This window comes from Xiphias gladius, chromosome 12 (genome assembly GCF_016859285.1).
Source record: "Xiphias gladius isolate SHS-SW01 ecotype Sanya breed wild chromosome 12, ASM1685928v1, whole genome shotgun sequence".
Taxonomy (NCBI): Eukaryota; Metazoa; Chordata; class Actinopteri; order Istiophoriformes; family Xiphiidae; genus Xiphias; species Xiphias gladius.
This window is the reverse complement of record NC_053411.1, coordinates 3929657-3947083: the sequence shown is the minus strand read 5'-3', so window position 1 is coordinate 3947083 and position 17427 is coordinate 3929657. Positions and strand designations below refer to the sequence as shown.

At 40.8% G+C, this 17427-nt stretch overlaps 1 protein-coding gene across 1 annotated transcript in view; it reads left to right on the top strand.

Moving 5' to 3' along the window:
• The window catches only part of nrxn2b (neurexin 2b), a 556614-nt gene that overhangs the window by 486103 nt on the left and 53084 nt on the right, over positions 1 to 17427 (top strand). The window lies entirely within an intron of this gene.

The window sequence follows — 17427 nt, the reverse complement described above, 5'->3', positions numbered from 1 at the left end:
TCTACTCTATGTGTGTTTTGTGTTTGTGTGTGTGTGATTGCATGGAGATGAGCCCTCGTACGAATCTCTTGAAAAATCTCCCATATGCCTGGTCATGTGTATTACATGATCTCAGTCAAAATGCAGTCCGTGACATGAAGACTAGAGAGTGCAGAGCATAAACCGAAGCCAAAGGTTTTTCTATTTGTCTTTGCCTCTTAACGTAATAAAGCATCTCCTGCACATGGCCATCATATACCATAGGAAGGATGCCAAACTAAATCATGGGTGTCACAGCGATTGTTTCAATCTGACAGATGATCCACATATATACAGTAGAATTGAGAACATTTAAATCACATTTGACAGTAATCCTGATTTGAACGACAGCACCATGCTGATAGGTTTTAAACAAGCAACATTTGAATTGAATTAGTACCAAAAATGTAGACTGATCAACTGAACTGGATTCCCATATGTATTCAACAGTGGATTGTAACGTGTGTGGTTTTGGATAGGCATTTGGCACATTGGAATACGAACTGATCAAAAGCAGACACAATTGGTTTTTGGAATTTAGGTTTAAATCAGACGATTCAACACTTCATTGTTTATGCACAAAGCCAACATTCAGTGCAAGAAGTAGTGAAACTGTAGCGAGCTGGAATGTAAGGGTGTGAGGGTCAGGGTAGTGGATAGGCATGTAGCACAACTGAGCATTGTGCAGGAGATTGGAGTTCACGTCCTGTCACAGACTGCAACAAAGGCAGTTAACATCACTAAGTGTTGCAGTTGCCTAACCATAGTTTTCTTTGCTGTAGCCACAATCATTCCCTGACCTTAGCCTTAACCTTACGTGAATGTGAAGAACATTTTTAAAATGATTATAGTATATAAAAAGCTATGACATTGAACGTTATTTGTTTTGTAATTTGTTTTTTCAGAATTGTCCAGTATCGATGTTGCTGTCTATGGGAAGGGTTGGCTAATGTATCCATGGGTGTTTTGGCTTTCAGCTAGCTCACATTTGTTTCTGATTCAAGGTCAAAACACTGACTGTACCTCCTTCACTGTAAAATGTCCTTCCTTTTCATTAAATGTAGTAGGAGACATGAATATGAAGAGGGTTAGCGGTGAATTTTAATTTCAGAGTTTCAATCACAGGTATTTGTGGACTTTCCTCCCTTAAGTGGACTGAATGATTTGCTCATTTTACCCTCTCTCCCCTCCACGTCTTAGCTCCATCAATCCATCATCCCTCTGCCGCCGCTGAAGACATTTATTTGGAGGGAGTGATGAGGTGTATAGTCTGAGGAAGGTTTGTCTGCTTGATTGGCTGATAAGATGTCTGGTTAGTGTTTTGGGAGGGAAAGTTGGCGAGCAGGTAAGAGCGGGCACTATCTGAGTATCAAGTGAGGGGGCTCTCATATGCGCTCCCACGCTCCTCAAAGTGGTAATGAGAGAGGTTGAAGCTGTTGTGGTGCCCCATGATTGATATTTGATGTGTGATTTCTCTTTCCATTCAGGTTTTTTTTTTTTTTTTCAGCCTTTGAGATTGCACAGTGGAATGGTGTTTATATTTTACGCCTCAGAGATGTGTGTTGAAGCAAAGGACTGAGAGTAAATAGGAGCTCACGTTAAATCATTTTGGATTTATAGGGTGGCTGGGTGCAACACACACATGTACACCAGAAACACACAGACATGCACGCTCTGACAGTACAGTAAGTAGTTCTGACCCAGCAGTGCTAAACAAGGCCAACAGTCGGCAGTTATGGATAGTAAATAGAGCAGAGCGCTACCTGTAAATAACCAACATAAATCCTGTGTATGTGTGTGTGTGTGTGTGTGTGTGTGTGTGTGTGTTAGAGAGAGTGTGTGTGTGTTTGTGTGTCTTTCTCACACTCGCACACAAACACAATCCATGACTCTAGAAGGGCAGCTGTGTGCATGCCTTCGCTGTAATGATTCATTTTAATAAGTCCTGACCCTACACTTTTCACTCATTACCCATATATATTTATTGCTATGTTCATCCCTCTGTCTGTGTGTGTTCATGTGTGTACGTGTGTGTGTGTGTGTGTGTGTGTGTGTGTGTGTTGTGTGTGTTGTGTGTGTGTGTGTACGCGTGTGTGCGCGTGTGTGCACAGCAGGGCTAAGCCTGAGTACCAGAGATCCCAGAGGCCAGAGGAGTGGTGGGTCGACCTCTCCTCTCTGCTTTTTTTTTCCTCCCCCCTCCCTCCCCTGTCTGTTCCCTCCCCTCCATGTCCACACAGGTCAGATGGGCATATGTGCACACAGTTAATGGCATCATCCTTCCCACCTGACCTGCCTGAGGTGGACTGCCTTGCCCACTGAAATAATCATAACAAGCAAGCAGCAGGGCAGCGCCTTAAACTAAAAAGCAGCAACACACAGATTTAGGATATAGGGGGGGGGGGGGGTTGAAAAAAACTGCACAAGGTTTCTCCAGAGTTTCCTGTGATTGGGCTCACGCAGCTGAGAGACATTGCAGCTCACCCGGTCATGGAAGGAGAAAGCGGCTACATTTAGAGCCAATCTTAAGAAAAACATACGAATGCACCTTACTGTTTGCCATTCAACTGTTAACATTTGAAGCGCTAATGGGTGACAAGATGTTAGAAAGTGCAGATGGTTCGAGGCTCAAATAGAAAACTGATATTTATTGATCAAGTTTGATCTTTTGTAGTGGAACTATGCTGGGTTAAAGTAAGAGTGTAACTGCAGATATCAGAGGAGAGCACAGCAGTGCATGCAAAGACTGAAACTTAGGGAAATTGTTGCTGCTAGCTGACAGGACAATCAAAATGATGTTTACAGCGCCTGCTCTCCATTTTGAGTGTAACTATCCATTCTTCCATGTATAATATTTAAGTGTATAGCCGGAGCGTGTGTGCATGTGTTTGTTTTTATGCCCGGACATATAGTATATGTGTCTGCATGTAATGGGCAGAGAAAAAGAAAAAGAAAAAAAATGTATAAAAGGAGACGAGAAACAAATTGAAAGCCAGGTCGTGTGTGTTTGATATCACTGGCCTATCATTTCCTTGGCGCATGACTCATCACGCTTGACGGCCATTGCCGGCAGCACTCTGAACTGGCAGAGCAGGATTGCCATGGTGACACAGCAAGAGCACCTGCAGCTGGTGAGACAGCGGCGTTTATCACCTGCTGGGGGTGCTGGGTTGCACCTGGCAGGCTGACCGCCCACACATGAACAAACACGCATTCATGTCGATGGAAATTTCTTAGAAAATAAGTAAGCATAAGGATTTAAGAAAGTCAGTGCGGCGACTCCGGCATTTGACACTTTAGTATTGTTGATACACTTTGTAACGCACAAGCAAAGGAAAAAATATAAGAATGTGACGCATGTGGCGTGAAGCCTACAGAAAGTGGTTACTGTATTGTTTAATTAGTATTTGTAAAGACGAGACTCTCTATACAAAAATGAATGGACTCCAGGTTTTTCTGGGGATTCTGTGTTATTTATTCCTTCAAATGGAACTTCCTCAGTTAAATGAGAAACATTTAACACTTACGAGACTTAGCTTTATACATTTCTAACAGTGAGATTATAATGAGTACATGTATATTGCTGTTGTTGGGTTTAAATCTTGCTTCTCCAAAATTTCGGCATTAAGGATCTAAAGCTTAATAAAAACGGCAGATGGGTAGTTTTATGATTTGCGTTTTCAGACAAGAGGAATGAGCGCGCCCTCTAAAAAATCTGTGCTTTGTCAAAAAAATGTATCCGACTAACAAATACTGTCTCTATCGAAGGCCTGATACAGTTTTATCTTATTCCTCTGTGCCATAGAGGTCTATGGTTTGTCCTGTTAACAACACATCAGTGACCCACCTTTGTGATGGATGACATGTTCCTTCATTACCATGAACACACACGCTGTAGTTTATTGTGACTCAGTTCCACATTCACCATCCTGCTGCCACAAATACTTGGTGATGCACCAAATGCACCACTGAAAATAGTCCCCAGAAGATGCACTATTTCCTGCTGTTTCAGGAAGTTATTTTAAAAACAACGCTTTTCATTAGTGACCCGTTTTTAAAGATTTATGTCTTCAGTAGGAATTACTTGGCGTGCGGCTGAGAGACACACTCAGGCTGGGGAAGCCGACCAGGACGTTGGCGGTTTTGTTCTTTTTGTGGTATTTGTTGACAATAACAAAAAGATTTATGACCAGTCTTATCCTGTAACTTACCGAAAAAAGTTGGACCTACAAGGTTTCCAGTGGGCTGCAGTGGCTATCACAAGAATTGTTAATGCTTTGGCAGGTGTGAGCGGGTCGTCAGTGTTTGCGCATGTGTGCGTCCAGTCTCGCCCCGCCACATCGTCAGCTCGTATCTCACGTAGACTCGATCAGAAAGGTGATGTACACCCTGACATCCCCTGCTGTATGTCTGAGGAAGAGCTGGAGAGATGAACCTTTTTCTTTCTCTCTTCTTTTAAATACTTCAGACTGAGGTCTTTGAAGACTGCGCTGCCTTGTAAACAAAAATTGCACACAGCTGTCACCGCCGGAGACAGCCACAACGTTGTAACTTTCACTTGTAAAGAAGTGCCATGCGTTTTTTTTTTTAAGCACAACAACAACAACAAACAACATTGGCGCTGTGTTCTGCTGTGTTTACCTCTGCCTTTAAAAAAAAAAAAAAAAAACAGGAATCACAAACACCACCTTAATGATTTGGCACTAATTATGTTAGTGGAATGTGTTGAGAGCCATGTAGGGGGTACAATGTTAATGCATGTGCTTCCGCTCAGAGTGATTGCGAGGCTAAATTTTTCATCCACATCCTGTATGACTGTGAAAGCGCCCACCCCATCGAGACACAGGCTAAAGGTTAGAAGACTGTAATTGATATATTTCATTATTCATCATCTGTTGCAAATTGCTGCATGATAATATGCCACCAGTTTCATTTTTAAAGTGTGCACTTCTCAGCTCTAAGCCTATATCAGATCTATTGATGCATACAAAAAAAACCCTTTGGTTTTTTTACAGCAAACCTGCGTCTACCCCCTCTAATGTCTTTCTCCTCAGTAATCTGTGAAATATAGCTGTAACATTTCTAGAGAGTTCGTGAATAATTGTGCATGCTCACTTAAATTTACTTGTTTTTTTGTTTTTTTTAATAATACAAAATCTCACCAAAGCTTGAGGGTAACTTTGAACTAGTATTATTTACTGTTAGCTCATTGAATTCTCTTATATGCCTCTGCACATTTTAACAAGCAATTTATTTTGATCTAGGAGCCTGGATTTAAAAGGCGTCATGATCTATAGCAGTGATTAATAATCAAGTAATGTTGAAGAAAACAGTACCTCTTTAATGTCAATGTAATGTTTTTCCCTTTGAGCAACATTTTTAGAAATTAGAGAGATTGACTTTATAAAGCAGTCCACTTGTTACATGGTTTTATTTCCATCCCTATCTGCAATCCAAATTCCCTCTATGTGATGAGAAAGTTTTAAGGTTTTATGTCTTTTTTTTAACTGTATCTAGTCTTTCTGCTTCCACTTACTGTTCTTATTCTTTATTCGTGTCCTTATTGATCTGAGCAGCAGTGCTTGAGTAGTATCTTGAAAATGCAGTGAGAATTACACACAAAAACACCACAAAACATTATACAGTCATTATAATTTAATTCGCTAAACATTATCAACATTGTATAACTTGTTTATCTTAACAAGATCATTCATGCTTGTAGTGAGTTATGTTTGTCTTAGAACAGGCAGTGAAGGGAAGGAATTCTGATTGTTTTTAAGGAGTTTCAATTGTAAATCCCATGCAGCCCACAAACTAAAAGTATGTGAAATTAAAAGTCTTTACTTTATTTCCTGGTTCCGATGCTGGGTTTTAAAGGTGTTTAGCAGTGTTTGGTCGTGCAGGAAAAAAAAAAGGTAGAACACCGCTCTCACCTGGGTATCGCCTTAGATGTGTGATTGACAGTCTTTCAGCTAATTTTGGCTGAGCGAAGGTGACCTCTCCACTTCTGTAAAGTGTTGAACAGTGAAAAAATATGTACATTAGGCTACTTTTTACTTTTAAAAAAAAAACCTCTAAAGAGCTTACTCCAAGTGAAGAGGAGAATGGATGTTTGTGTGAAGCGCATGTGGATTTGATGTCTTAATTTTATTTACATCTAATGTTTACACCCAAACAAGCAATTATCTCAAGTTCTACCATATTTTTCATACAGTATACAGTATATATTACCACTATACACTACCTCCAGACATGCCCCATCACCTCAAAAGAACTACATCAAAGTAGATTCTTATCAATATTCACCAACACTCATTCAGGCTTCTGTTAACCCAACAGACACAGGTAAAGGGGAACACATAGGTTTATAGCCTGGAGTGCTCCCGTTGGCCAGTGCTGTCACTTAGCAGCCATGAACAGAACAAGCTCTTCAGTGGCACTCGACAGATGTGAGCCCAACGTCTCGGGGCAACCGTTGTGGCTCTAAAAGAGGTGCTCAGGCGGGAAGGTGGCCTGGAGTGCATGAATATGCTATGAATTAACATGTTATGAGTTACCAGGTTTTTCCAGCCATGAAGAGAATATTAGACATATGCCTTTTATTATAATGCAGTAGTGCCAATAACTATAGCCTCAAAAATAAACTAACACTCGTGTGACACAGTAGTTCTATTTTCATTATAATCTTTGATTAAATTTGCTGAAAGGCTTTAAGCAAATTTCTGGCTTATGAGTAAAATAAAATGTGAATCAGTTCCTCTTTACATTAGCTACCTTTATGTGAGCACCGTATATTCCAGAGGAAGTGACAAGACTCGAGTAATCAAGGGACAGTAACTCCAACACATACTTACTCATTACACAAGTATTCATTGCTGCTTCCAACCTATGATGGTATTTGTTTTTAACCCTTTTTCTCAAAACAGGTTTTTTATGTGCAACTTCAAAATGGGCAAAAATCAGGTCATTAGAAACCAACCCTATCAAAAGCCAAAAATCATGGTCGATTCTGTAAACTCGTTTGTTAGATTCAAAGAGCATTTAAAAAAAATTTTCTTTCTTAGAATATTTGCAGATTGCAACTAAACTGTGGTTAAGTTATGGTGAAAACACTTAAGTTAAGGTTAGAAAAGGATCGCGGTTATGGGTAAACTTTGCGTGTGTGATGGGACACAAACTCCAGTTTCCTGCATGTAAATCAGATATGCTGCATACCCATCCACAACCCCGAAATTAACACCCTAACTTTTCATCTCGCTGCATACAGGGCACATTACGTTACTTCCTGCATTGAATGTTGCTATTGGATGTGAATCATGAGATGATTATAAATTCTAATTTATTAAAATTAGAATTTCATTATAAATGTAATTCCTACTCTATTGGGCTTACCTTTTGTCACCAAGAAGTGAACATTATAAGCTTCACAAATGTAGGGGTTTACTGGAGGGTAGCTAAATTGGATTGAACAGGTGTACCTAATAAGCTGCACACACTGATGTAGAAAGACATACACCAGAAACGGATTATGGTATCAGATTTATCCCACACCCAGTGATTTGCCTGGAAACAGCATGTGTACAGTGTGTGCGTTGGTTAGCCAGCAGCCAGCTCTACACAGGAAGGGAATAAAAGGAAAACAAGGCAGACAGCCAGGGACAGAGAAAGAGATTGTGTCCGCTTTATCCATGTTTGCTCAGTTTAGCGCAGGGCAAATATTAGCCTGTGTGCTCGGCAGCCATTCTTCTCTACTGGGCTTCAACCTTACACCCTGCCCACAGAAACTAAAAGGCAAAAAGAGAACATTGAGAGAGGGGAAGGGAGAGGATGAATGGGAGAGAAACATGGAGTTATCAGGGTAACAGATGGAGAGAAGTAAAAGCAGCTCAGAGAAATTGCACAGAGACCAAATGATGGTGGAGAATAAAGAGAGTAAGAGGAACTAGTAACAAAGAGGGCAATCTGACAGTCTGTGAAAATAGTGTCCAGATCAAACTGGACACTATTTTTACTGTTAAATATAGGTCTTGTAATGATGACTTATGTATAGCTTGTCATCCTGCTGCATTTTATGGTACATGTCTTCTCCAGGTCGTTTGATTGAAGCACAGCAGGGCTCTTACTTGAAGAGAGTTATACCATGTCAAAAAAGTTCACTGTTTAAATCTGTCCATACCAAAGACAGGACAATATGTAACATAGCTGTTTTCAATTGAAGGAGGTTGGAACCCCAGAGTAGGAAAGAGATGGAAACACGTAAAAAGCAAATAGATTCATGCCCTTGTTTTTTTCTATGCGGCTCTGCTCTGCAGTGCAGAGGGGAAGAAAGAGATAAAGTAGGAGAGGTAAAAATGAGGCTGTGAGGACAGAAAGTGGTGAAGAATGGAGAAAACAATGGAGACAGAAAACACTTTGCTCTTGATTTTGTCCGAAGGTCACAGTCATTCCCTTCAATTTCGGCCAGCTGCCTGCCTCACTTCTTCTCAACAGAGATGAAGAGGCTGCTTCAGAACAAACACACACACACACACGCACACACACCACAACGAACATTAATACACATGTCTTGCCCATAGCTACACACAAAGTCACACAGTCAAAGTGTAAAACCATCAAAGAAAAAATAATCTTCCATTTCAGCTTTTTCTTTCTTTTTCTCGTGTATACTAGGGCATGACAAATTGTATGTGTAAACTGTAGATGAAAAGAGACAGCAGAGGAGTGTGTCTGTCTCTGCCCTGTCTTTTCACACTAACTCCAGACTATTTGCTCAGCTAAACTGGCTCATCTCTTGTGTTCACTCCTCACGCAGTTTACATAGTTACACAGCCACATCACCCATTTTAATGCCACAATTTATCAACATAATGATACACTGAAAAGATAATAACTCAGGGTGGCTGTGTTCTCTAAATAAACTTCAGTTTGGAACGTTTGCAAATGCTGTTATTGAATGTCAGTATACTAACTGCAACTTGAGGCCTGCTTGTGTTATGATGACAACGAAGTCGAAGTAGTAAGAAACAATGGAATTGGAAATAAATTAACCACATGAAATTACTGACCAGTTGCAGATGACAGTGTACTGGGGGCAGATGTCTTTGCGGGTCTGGCTGGGCTCAACTTATATGTAGTTTAACCAGGCTAGGTAGGCTCCAGCTGTATTGCTATCGGCTTTGTTCTAGAAGGGTCCAAAATTTCCACCATTTACATGTCAGCATTAATGGATTTAGAAAGTAGTACTTTAAGACCATCTAAACAGTTTTCTAGCACTTCATCACTGCGCCATGCCATCTGTATCTCCAAAATATTAACCTTTTTTTAATCAATGTCTTAATTAGGATTAATAGCACAGTGAAAACTATTTATTCACACATTCATTATTTTTTTGGTTTTGATTCACTATCAAGTAAGACGTAATGTTGAAACCATGCAACACAATTAACCCATACAATGTCAGAAAGGATTATTCTTGCACAAAGCTACTAAACAAAAGACAGATTAAGCACAATATTCAAGGACTCAGCTATCTCATTTCACAGTCTGACTAGATTTATGCTGCAAGCTAGGGATGATCTACAAACCTATTTTGTTTTGAGTCGATGCACTTTTCGCCATCAGCTACAGAGCAGCCATCGTATCAACTCATTCTCTCAGATCACTCACAAGACTTTGTGGATCAATTGGATTCTACGAAACCCATGCTAGCAATTGCAGTCAACACAGTAATGAGCCTCTGGCGAGTGAGAGAGTGGATGATGAGAGCAGACAGATTAGAAAATTGAGAGAAAGGAGAAAAAGCAAAGGAAAGGCAAAAGTGAAAAAATGATAACGGGGACATCAGAAGGTGAGGCAAAAACCATTCCTTGCTCATAAAGTCAGAAACTGATTTTGAACTTCTTAGCATAGACCTGATGGCTTAAAATGAGCGAACTGCCATTTCAGTTTCACCTTTTTAGCATCTATTATTTCAGTTGCCAGAGAATTGGGATATGTTAGCAGGGGATTTGGACCAGGCTAGCAAACGGCAGCTGACAGACGTTTTGAAGTCTTATCAAAATGAAGCGTTCAGAAACACCAAGGCCTGATAATTTGCTTGAGTTTCTAATACTTTTATAGCATAGATAAAATGTCATGTCAGTCAACAGTTATTGCGCCACGTTGTCTCTAGAAAGGTATTAAGTGTAATTAGCTGCGGTGGCAGATGCAGGGATTATTGCCATATCTCAGTGTTTAGTGAATTGATGAAGGATTATGTGGAGCTGGTAAAGGCAAAAGATAATTGAATTAAAAAAGAGCCAAAAGGATGTGAATGGGAAACTTAATTGGTCTTGTAAGTCTCTTTGTGACATATTAAGTCACCCAAACTGACAAGTATCTACCAGTGTCTGGGTCTGCCAGAGCTTTTGGTAACGGGAAGACGAGTGGGCGGGTGGACATCGATTTCTACCACCACTGTAACAAAGATCCTTTTCTGGCTTTGCCTCAAGGAATACACCCCCACAGCTCCAGCGGTGTGTCTCCCTACTTTTTATTTTCCACTTTCCTAAAACTTTTTCTGTTTACCTTGTTCCTGTTTCTTTCATCATATCATTGTATCACTGCTTCTTCCTGCCGCATACCTGTGTGCTTTGTTTATCCTCCGCGTTTTTTCTTTCTCTACTTTATCTACTCCATCCTCCCATCCATCTCAGGTTAGTGACTTGAACAGGACCTTGACATGAAATATATTTGCTCTTTGAAATGTTCAGGTTCCACTTGTGCATCCTGATAAATTTAATCTTTCTTATCACATCTCTTTGCAGCAAAAGAGTCTGAGATGTAAATGATGATTCTATTTTAATACTAAGGTGACATTTTCCCTTAATATCACCACCTCAGATTTATTTCTTTTAGCTATGATAAGGAAGTGAAAGGTAGACAGGCAGCATAGATACTTAAGGTTTATGCCTCTCCCATGTCAGAAGTGGAGAACTTCTCGACTGTAGACTATGGAGAGGTAGTTAAAGATGCTTAAGTGTAACCACAAGGTCATAGATTTGATACCCACAGGCAAAGTGGCAATGAACTGTGCTTCTTCAAAGCATCTTTGTGGAGGAAATTTAACTTGTTACCTTCCTAGTCTTTGTAAACTACAGCCCACTTAACTCACTGGTTCGCCTAGAGCTCGATCAAACTAGCATTTAATTCTGTCCCTTCAGTTCTACATAACTTTTAGCATCTTGCAGCTCATTGTTTTGTGTTGTGGCCCGCAATTTTACTGTTTTGATTTGGTCTTACTGCACTGTGTCCAGCTGCAGCACGAAACACTCTTTAGCAAAAAGTTCCCATAAACCCACTGTACACTACCTGCTTGGCAGATAAAAAAAAAAAAAAAAAAGCAGAGAGACAAAGTTAGCAACTAGCTGGTGAACACAGTGGAACATTTAGCAGCTAAAGAGCCAGATCTTTTCTCAGGAGTTGGTGGAGACCAAAAAGAGAAAATGAATATTGGACTTACATTTTTTGGGTGACCACAAACATCCAAGTAATGTTAATGCTGCTCTGTGTCTGCTAAATGTGTAATTACAATATATCAGTGTTTACAGCTTGTTGCACTGCCTCAAGTGGCCAAATGAATCAGTCATTGTAGATTTAAGCCAAATGTCAGCCAGAAATCATTTAATTTCAAAAGAATCACTGCACTGCGTGGATTTGCTCAAAGCAAATCTGTGATGCTTTCCTGTGGAGTTAAACTTTTACAAACTTGCAAAAACAAATTTGCACCACTGATTGAAAATCATCAGCTGTGTCACATGACTTAATGACCAATGGTCTCTACATCCCTGAGTTTCCAGCACCACCAGAGTCAGAAGGGCATGTTTTGTTTATTTCATTTTTTGTCTACAAGTGTGCTACAACAATAGTATGAATTATAAAACATATGCTTTATTCACACAAACGCCAAGTTAAGACTGAGCATGGTTTCAGTTGTTCAGCAGATACAAAGCAGCAACATCCCACTTCACGCTTTGTATGATCAGTTGGATCCCAGCTACTAGGAAAGCACATACATAAATCTCCGTGTCTATGAGTGCGTTTGTGTGTGTGTGTGTGTGTGTGTGTGTGCGTGTGTGTGTGTGTGTGTGTGTGTGTGTGTGTGTGTGTGTGTGTGTGTGTGTGTGTGTGTGTGTGTGTGTGTGTGTGTGTGTGTATCCATCAGCTCTGCAGCTTTGTAAACAAGGCCCTGGTGTGTGGTGGGGCTCAGCATAACCTCACTCAAGGACGTTCTCATGTTTGCATATACTGTAAGTGTGTTCGTTTGTGTTTATAGTGAGAGCAGGTAGGGTTAGGTGGGATTTAAACTTACAGGTCTGATCGTGATTGTCCTGAAGGACACCATCCATCAACGGTGTCAGCGGTGCACATCATGATGGAATCAAGACAGTCTGTATGTGTGTGTACGTTTGTGTATGTATATGTTTGTGTGTGAGTGTGTGTTGTTTTTTTGCCGCATGAGATTGGAGGCTGACACAGAGTGAATGAAGAGTTTTGGTGATAGCTGACAAAATAATCAGGATTATAGGGGATGATGTTTTGGCTGATTTATTTTTCCATCTCTTCTTCTTTAGCATAGCTGCTGCTTCCTTCTGCAGCAATTTGGCTCGCTGCCAGTGTGTGTGTACTCCGGGACAAATGGGCAAGCCCAGCATGAGTCATGCTTGGATGGGAGACGGATACGTACACACACACACACACATACAGTATATACACATGCACGCCATATCTAACTCATTGATTTCTTTGAGTGAGATCCGATTCTCTGTCAGAGCTGCTGCTTGTCATTTTTAGAGCAGGAAAGAACAGCTAGCCGTGACCACTGACGCTGAAATGAGGCAAAGAAAAGGAAGAGTTCGGGGGATGGAAGGAAATGGAGATAAAGTGCTGTTAAGATGAGGAGATGGGTGGCAACTTACTCAAGGTGACTGCTGGAGATCAAGGCAAACACCTACATTTGAGCTGGCTGAGCAGAAACAAAGAGAAGGTGTGGTAACTGAAACCAAGCATAACCTCTCTGCAAAGTGACTGTTTTGTTACCACCTTCCTCTTTGTCCTGTTTCACCAAAATTGAAACACACGTATTTCTGTGCACAAGCCCTGTGTCATTTTAGGTGAATGATGAGAAGGGAAGAAATGATATCTGAGCTCTAGGTAGCAGTATTCCTGATCCAAAATGGTTGTAGGCCCTTCGGCAATCACTGATGCTACAGCCTATTTCTTCTTACATAACGCTGCAATTTCAAAGAGGAAGATTAACCCCGCTATACTGTTCTCCTTGAAGCAGATGCCACAGCCGATCTCCAACCGCAGGCATTATGCATACATGTTGACAAGCTGATTAGCGGTATAGAGCCAGAATTACCCTCAAAAGGGAGATGCAGAGATATCATATCATGGTATATCAGATTGCTGAAGGCTCTGGGGTATCTTGGAAAGATAGTCGCCAATATCAATCTATAACTGCAAATAGCACATACAATTCACATTAGTGCGAAGAGCTGGTAATATATAAATTTAAATGCTTGCTCAAGCTGTAACACTGTGTAATATAGTAAGCTGCCTTAAACTACTTGGAAGTGTCAGATGTGTGTGTGCGTCCATAGAGAGAGAGTCATTTCTCTGTCCATGCTGCTCCACTGGCTGCTTCATAAACTAAGCAGCTCCACATACTTACACTGGTATGTCAAGTTCGAGTCAAGCAGATACAGGCCGCAATATTGGCGAAATGAGAAAGAAGCTGACAATATGCTGATGAATAGTTTGTATTTCCACCACCCACTGTGCTGTCAAACCAGCATCAGCAAATTCCTGAGCTGGTCAGCCATATTTCCCCACTGTTTCCCGAAACCAGAGTCCTGCTGAGTCCACCCTCCAGTCCATCCAGCAGTTGCGTCTGGGAAATGCAAATAGATCAAGAAGATGTGAGTTGAGATGATGATCATGATTAAGCTGTCTGTAAAAAAATGAAACCAAGAAACAAATCCTTCAACAATGCATTCACATTCCCCCTTCGTCTGTTTTCCCCCTTCTTATTTGCCTACCAGTGTGTGAAGAGGAGTTGGAACAAGATCTTGACATCTTCAAGGTGCTCTGAAGATGTCAGAGCCCGGAAAGATCATTAAGGTTCCCTCTGTCCTTTTATTGCGCAGTGTTACGCAGTGCCCCTTGCTCTTCCTCCTCCTCTTCTCCCTCTTCCTTTTCTGCTCGGCATGATCCGCGAGAGCTCTCTGAGGCTGCCTGATAACCCTGATACAAAAAAGTCAACTGCAGCCTTCTCCTGGCAGTTCCTCATTCTCATTCCGCGCTCGCAGCAACATTTACCTCGACGCACTCTCGTACACTGCAAGGTCATGTTGAAATTTTTCAGATGAAAATGCTTTCAATATTCCAGCACTGCTGTTTCTTGTCTGTGGCTGCTGCACAGACTTCCAAATCCAGTTTTCTTTGTCTTTGAGAAAAAGGAAGGAGAGACTCTTATGAAAACCTTTTATTTATTTTTGGTTGCTCAAATCTGTTGTCAACTTCCTATTGTGTGAGAAGGTGATCAGCAGTTTCTGCTCTATGAAAAACATCTTTTTTGTTGTACTCAGATCATAGATATTTGGCAAGGACTGTAAGATTGTGCTTGAGTAATCGTAATAATATTCAAGAGAAAATATTCTCCAACTAGCTTTCTTTTCTCATCAGTAAGATCTTAAACTCAGTGCAACAAAACTAAATGTCATTACAGTCTTCTGGAGTTCCCCCAGCCCCTACCAATGAAAATCTTTGATATTTTAATTGAACCTCAGCTGCACATTGACTCTACGCCGGTTGTATGAAGTGTGCTATATGAATAAACTTGACTTGGCTTGTCTCAGGAATTAAGACGTGCTGTCTTCCTCAGGCACTTTAGGTTGAATCCAGATGTAATTGAAAATGTATCATAAAGCAGAGCACTTTCCCTCTAGTCCAAAGCGGACCCCCTACCTATACACCACTGATTGACCCACAGAGAAAAAAGTAAGATGAGCTTGCCTCTGGATAAAAGAGCAAAAACGTAACATTCTTACTCCTGACATTAGCTGACAGCTGCAGCAGATTAAGGGCTGCTAAGCAGTAGTTTAGAAGCTGTAGTGTTTAAAGAGCAGCCAGGGCTTATTGTCAGTTACCTACCAGTCTCTTCATTTCAGTGATGTAGGCTTGACTGCTCCCAGTCATTCAAATACTTTTTTTTCCTTCTGTTTCCAGAGATATGTTCGCTTAAGGGAAATGGCCATTAAAATGTCATTACCGCTACACTAAAATCATTTTTTTAAAAGTAATGTTTCCCACTGGCTTCCCACCGTAATGTGCTCAATACATTCCCTCAGCACCAGGAAGAACCCTAATGTTGCAGAACACAAATGCTAATCTCTTTGTAAATATCACTCAAATTCACTCTCCCTTCTGCTTTTCAGTCATACTAGCATGGATTCATTCTGCTTTGCCCTGGCAAATTGAATTAATTCTCCGTGCAAAGGTGTTATGATTCTTCTAAGCTTCTTGGTGTGTGCTGCAATGGAGATGATACTGGCATTTCCACTCCATCCAAAAGCATTTCACTCACCCTCTCCATTTTGTTTTTCTTGCTGCGGTATCTCCAAGGTATCAATAATCAAAGGTTTGATTAAATTTTAATTTGCATGCGCCTTACTAATCACTATCAACAGTATTCAAATTCATGTCTTAGAATCAATATTGGATTTTGGTGTGCATGCGGAGAACGGGTGGAAAGACTGCAAGGGTCAGTCCATAACATGACTCAATTGATTAAGTGCCTAAGAAGCTAGAAGCACTTCGCCATTTGAGACATTCAGACCTCTTTGCAGAATGAGGTCATCTGCTGAACAGTCCATCAAGCTCCACTCTAAGAAACTCACCCTGGTCTAACTTAGTTCTGATCTTTATGGAGAAGAGCGCTCAGATGTATCTGTTTCCTGTTATGCTGCCACATTGATCCTGACTCTTCAACTGTGTCTTATATTCTGTCGATCCCTCTATAGCATAAATCGTGGCCAGCAGCACTTCCTCTTGCACCACTATTTGAGCATGCTCAATTAATAGCCCAATCACTGCTGTCATCAGTGCATGGCCATACTGTGGCCTTGGTTAAATACTGTATCCACTTTATGCAGCACCAAAGAGTGGTTAGGATGTACATAAATTTGGATGTGATTATACCGCTCATTAACTTACTGTACAACCTCTGCACTTATTTACTCAATTAACTTGCTATTTTAAGTTCTGTTAACATTAGGGTTTTTATTTTCCTTTTTTAAATACTTAATCAGCCATGAATAATGGAAAACCGCTGCAAGCAAAAGCCACACATTCACCTCTGAATATCTTGGCATATGGAAGGTAAAGCAAAATAAATGCACATAGCTAATGAGATAATGGAATCATTGAAGCTTTTGCTGCAGTGGGCAGAGAGCAGTCTGCAAAAGTGACCTTGTCTGCAAATGAGCTTGACCCTTAGTGACGACCAGGAAGTTTTCCTGGTTCGGCAAATATGGGAAGCAGGGCAGTATCTAAAGCTGGATCTTTTGCAACAGAAGATTTACTGCCAGACAGAGAATTTTTCTGTAATGCTGCTGTCTGGTATATGTATATACCTTTGTATGTATGTATATTTCTCACTCACACCCTTGTTCTATGTCTCTCTGGTAGACTATAACTCTGTAAATGACTTTGACCTTCCTGGGACTAAGGACAGGAATCACAGAGGGAGAGGAGAGAGATGGCGGGAGATGAGAGGAGAGTAGGCGGTTGACTGTAATAAACCCGAAACAGTGGGCAGCTGTCAACGCTAATAGATGGGGGAGAGGAGGGGGTCACCAGGATGATGAACACTAAAGGTGCCTGAGTCCTCAACAAGTACCCTGTTCTCTACCAGGCTGATGTGTGTGAGATCTGATGCTCAAAGCTTTACCACACTACAGGCATAGAGGGCCTTTTTGATGACTCGAGCAAAATATCTTTTGATATTTGCCAGCAAAGCTGCAGCCTTATCATGGGTACTGTATTAGCATGGGTAGTTGTATGGCTTGATGACTGCAATGTAAATTATTGTATTGCAATGTAACACTATTTAGTTGACAGTGTGATTGCATCAGTGTAATGTTTTCACTCACATACGTAATTATTAGCTTTTTTTCTTCTTAGGTTCCCCATTATGCAATGCCAGTTTGAAGCTAGCTAATCTCAACAGGGTATCTTTGGGTATTAATGTTTAAACATGTAAAATGGGACATCAGTAACAGTGTTCCATATGCCTCCTGAAATGTGGTTTTAGTTTTGTGTTAAATCATTTTTGGTGGAGTTGTACACTTTTCTACAACACCAAAAAGG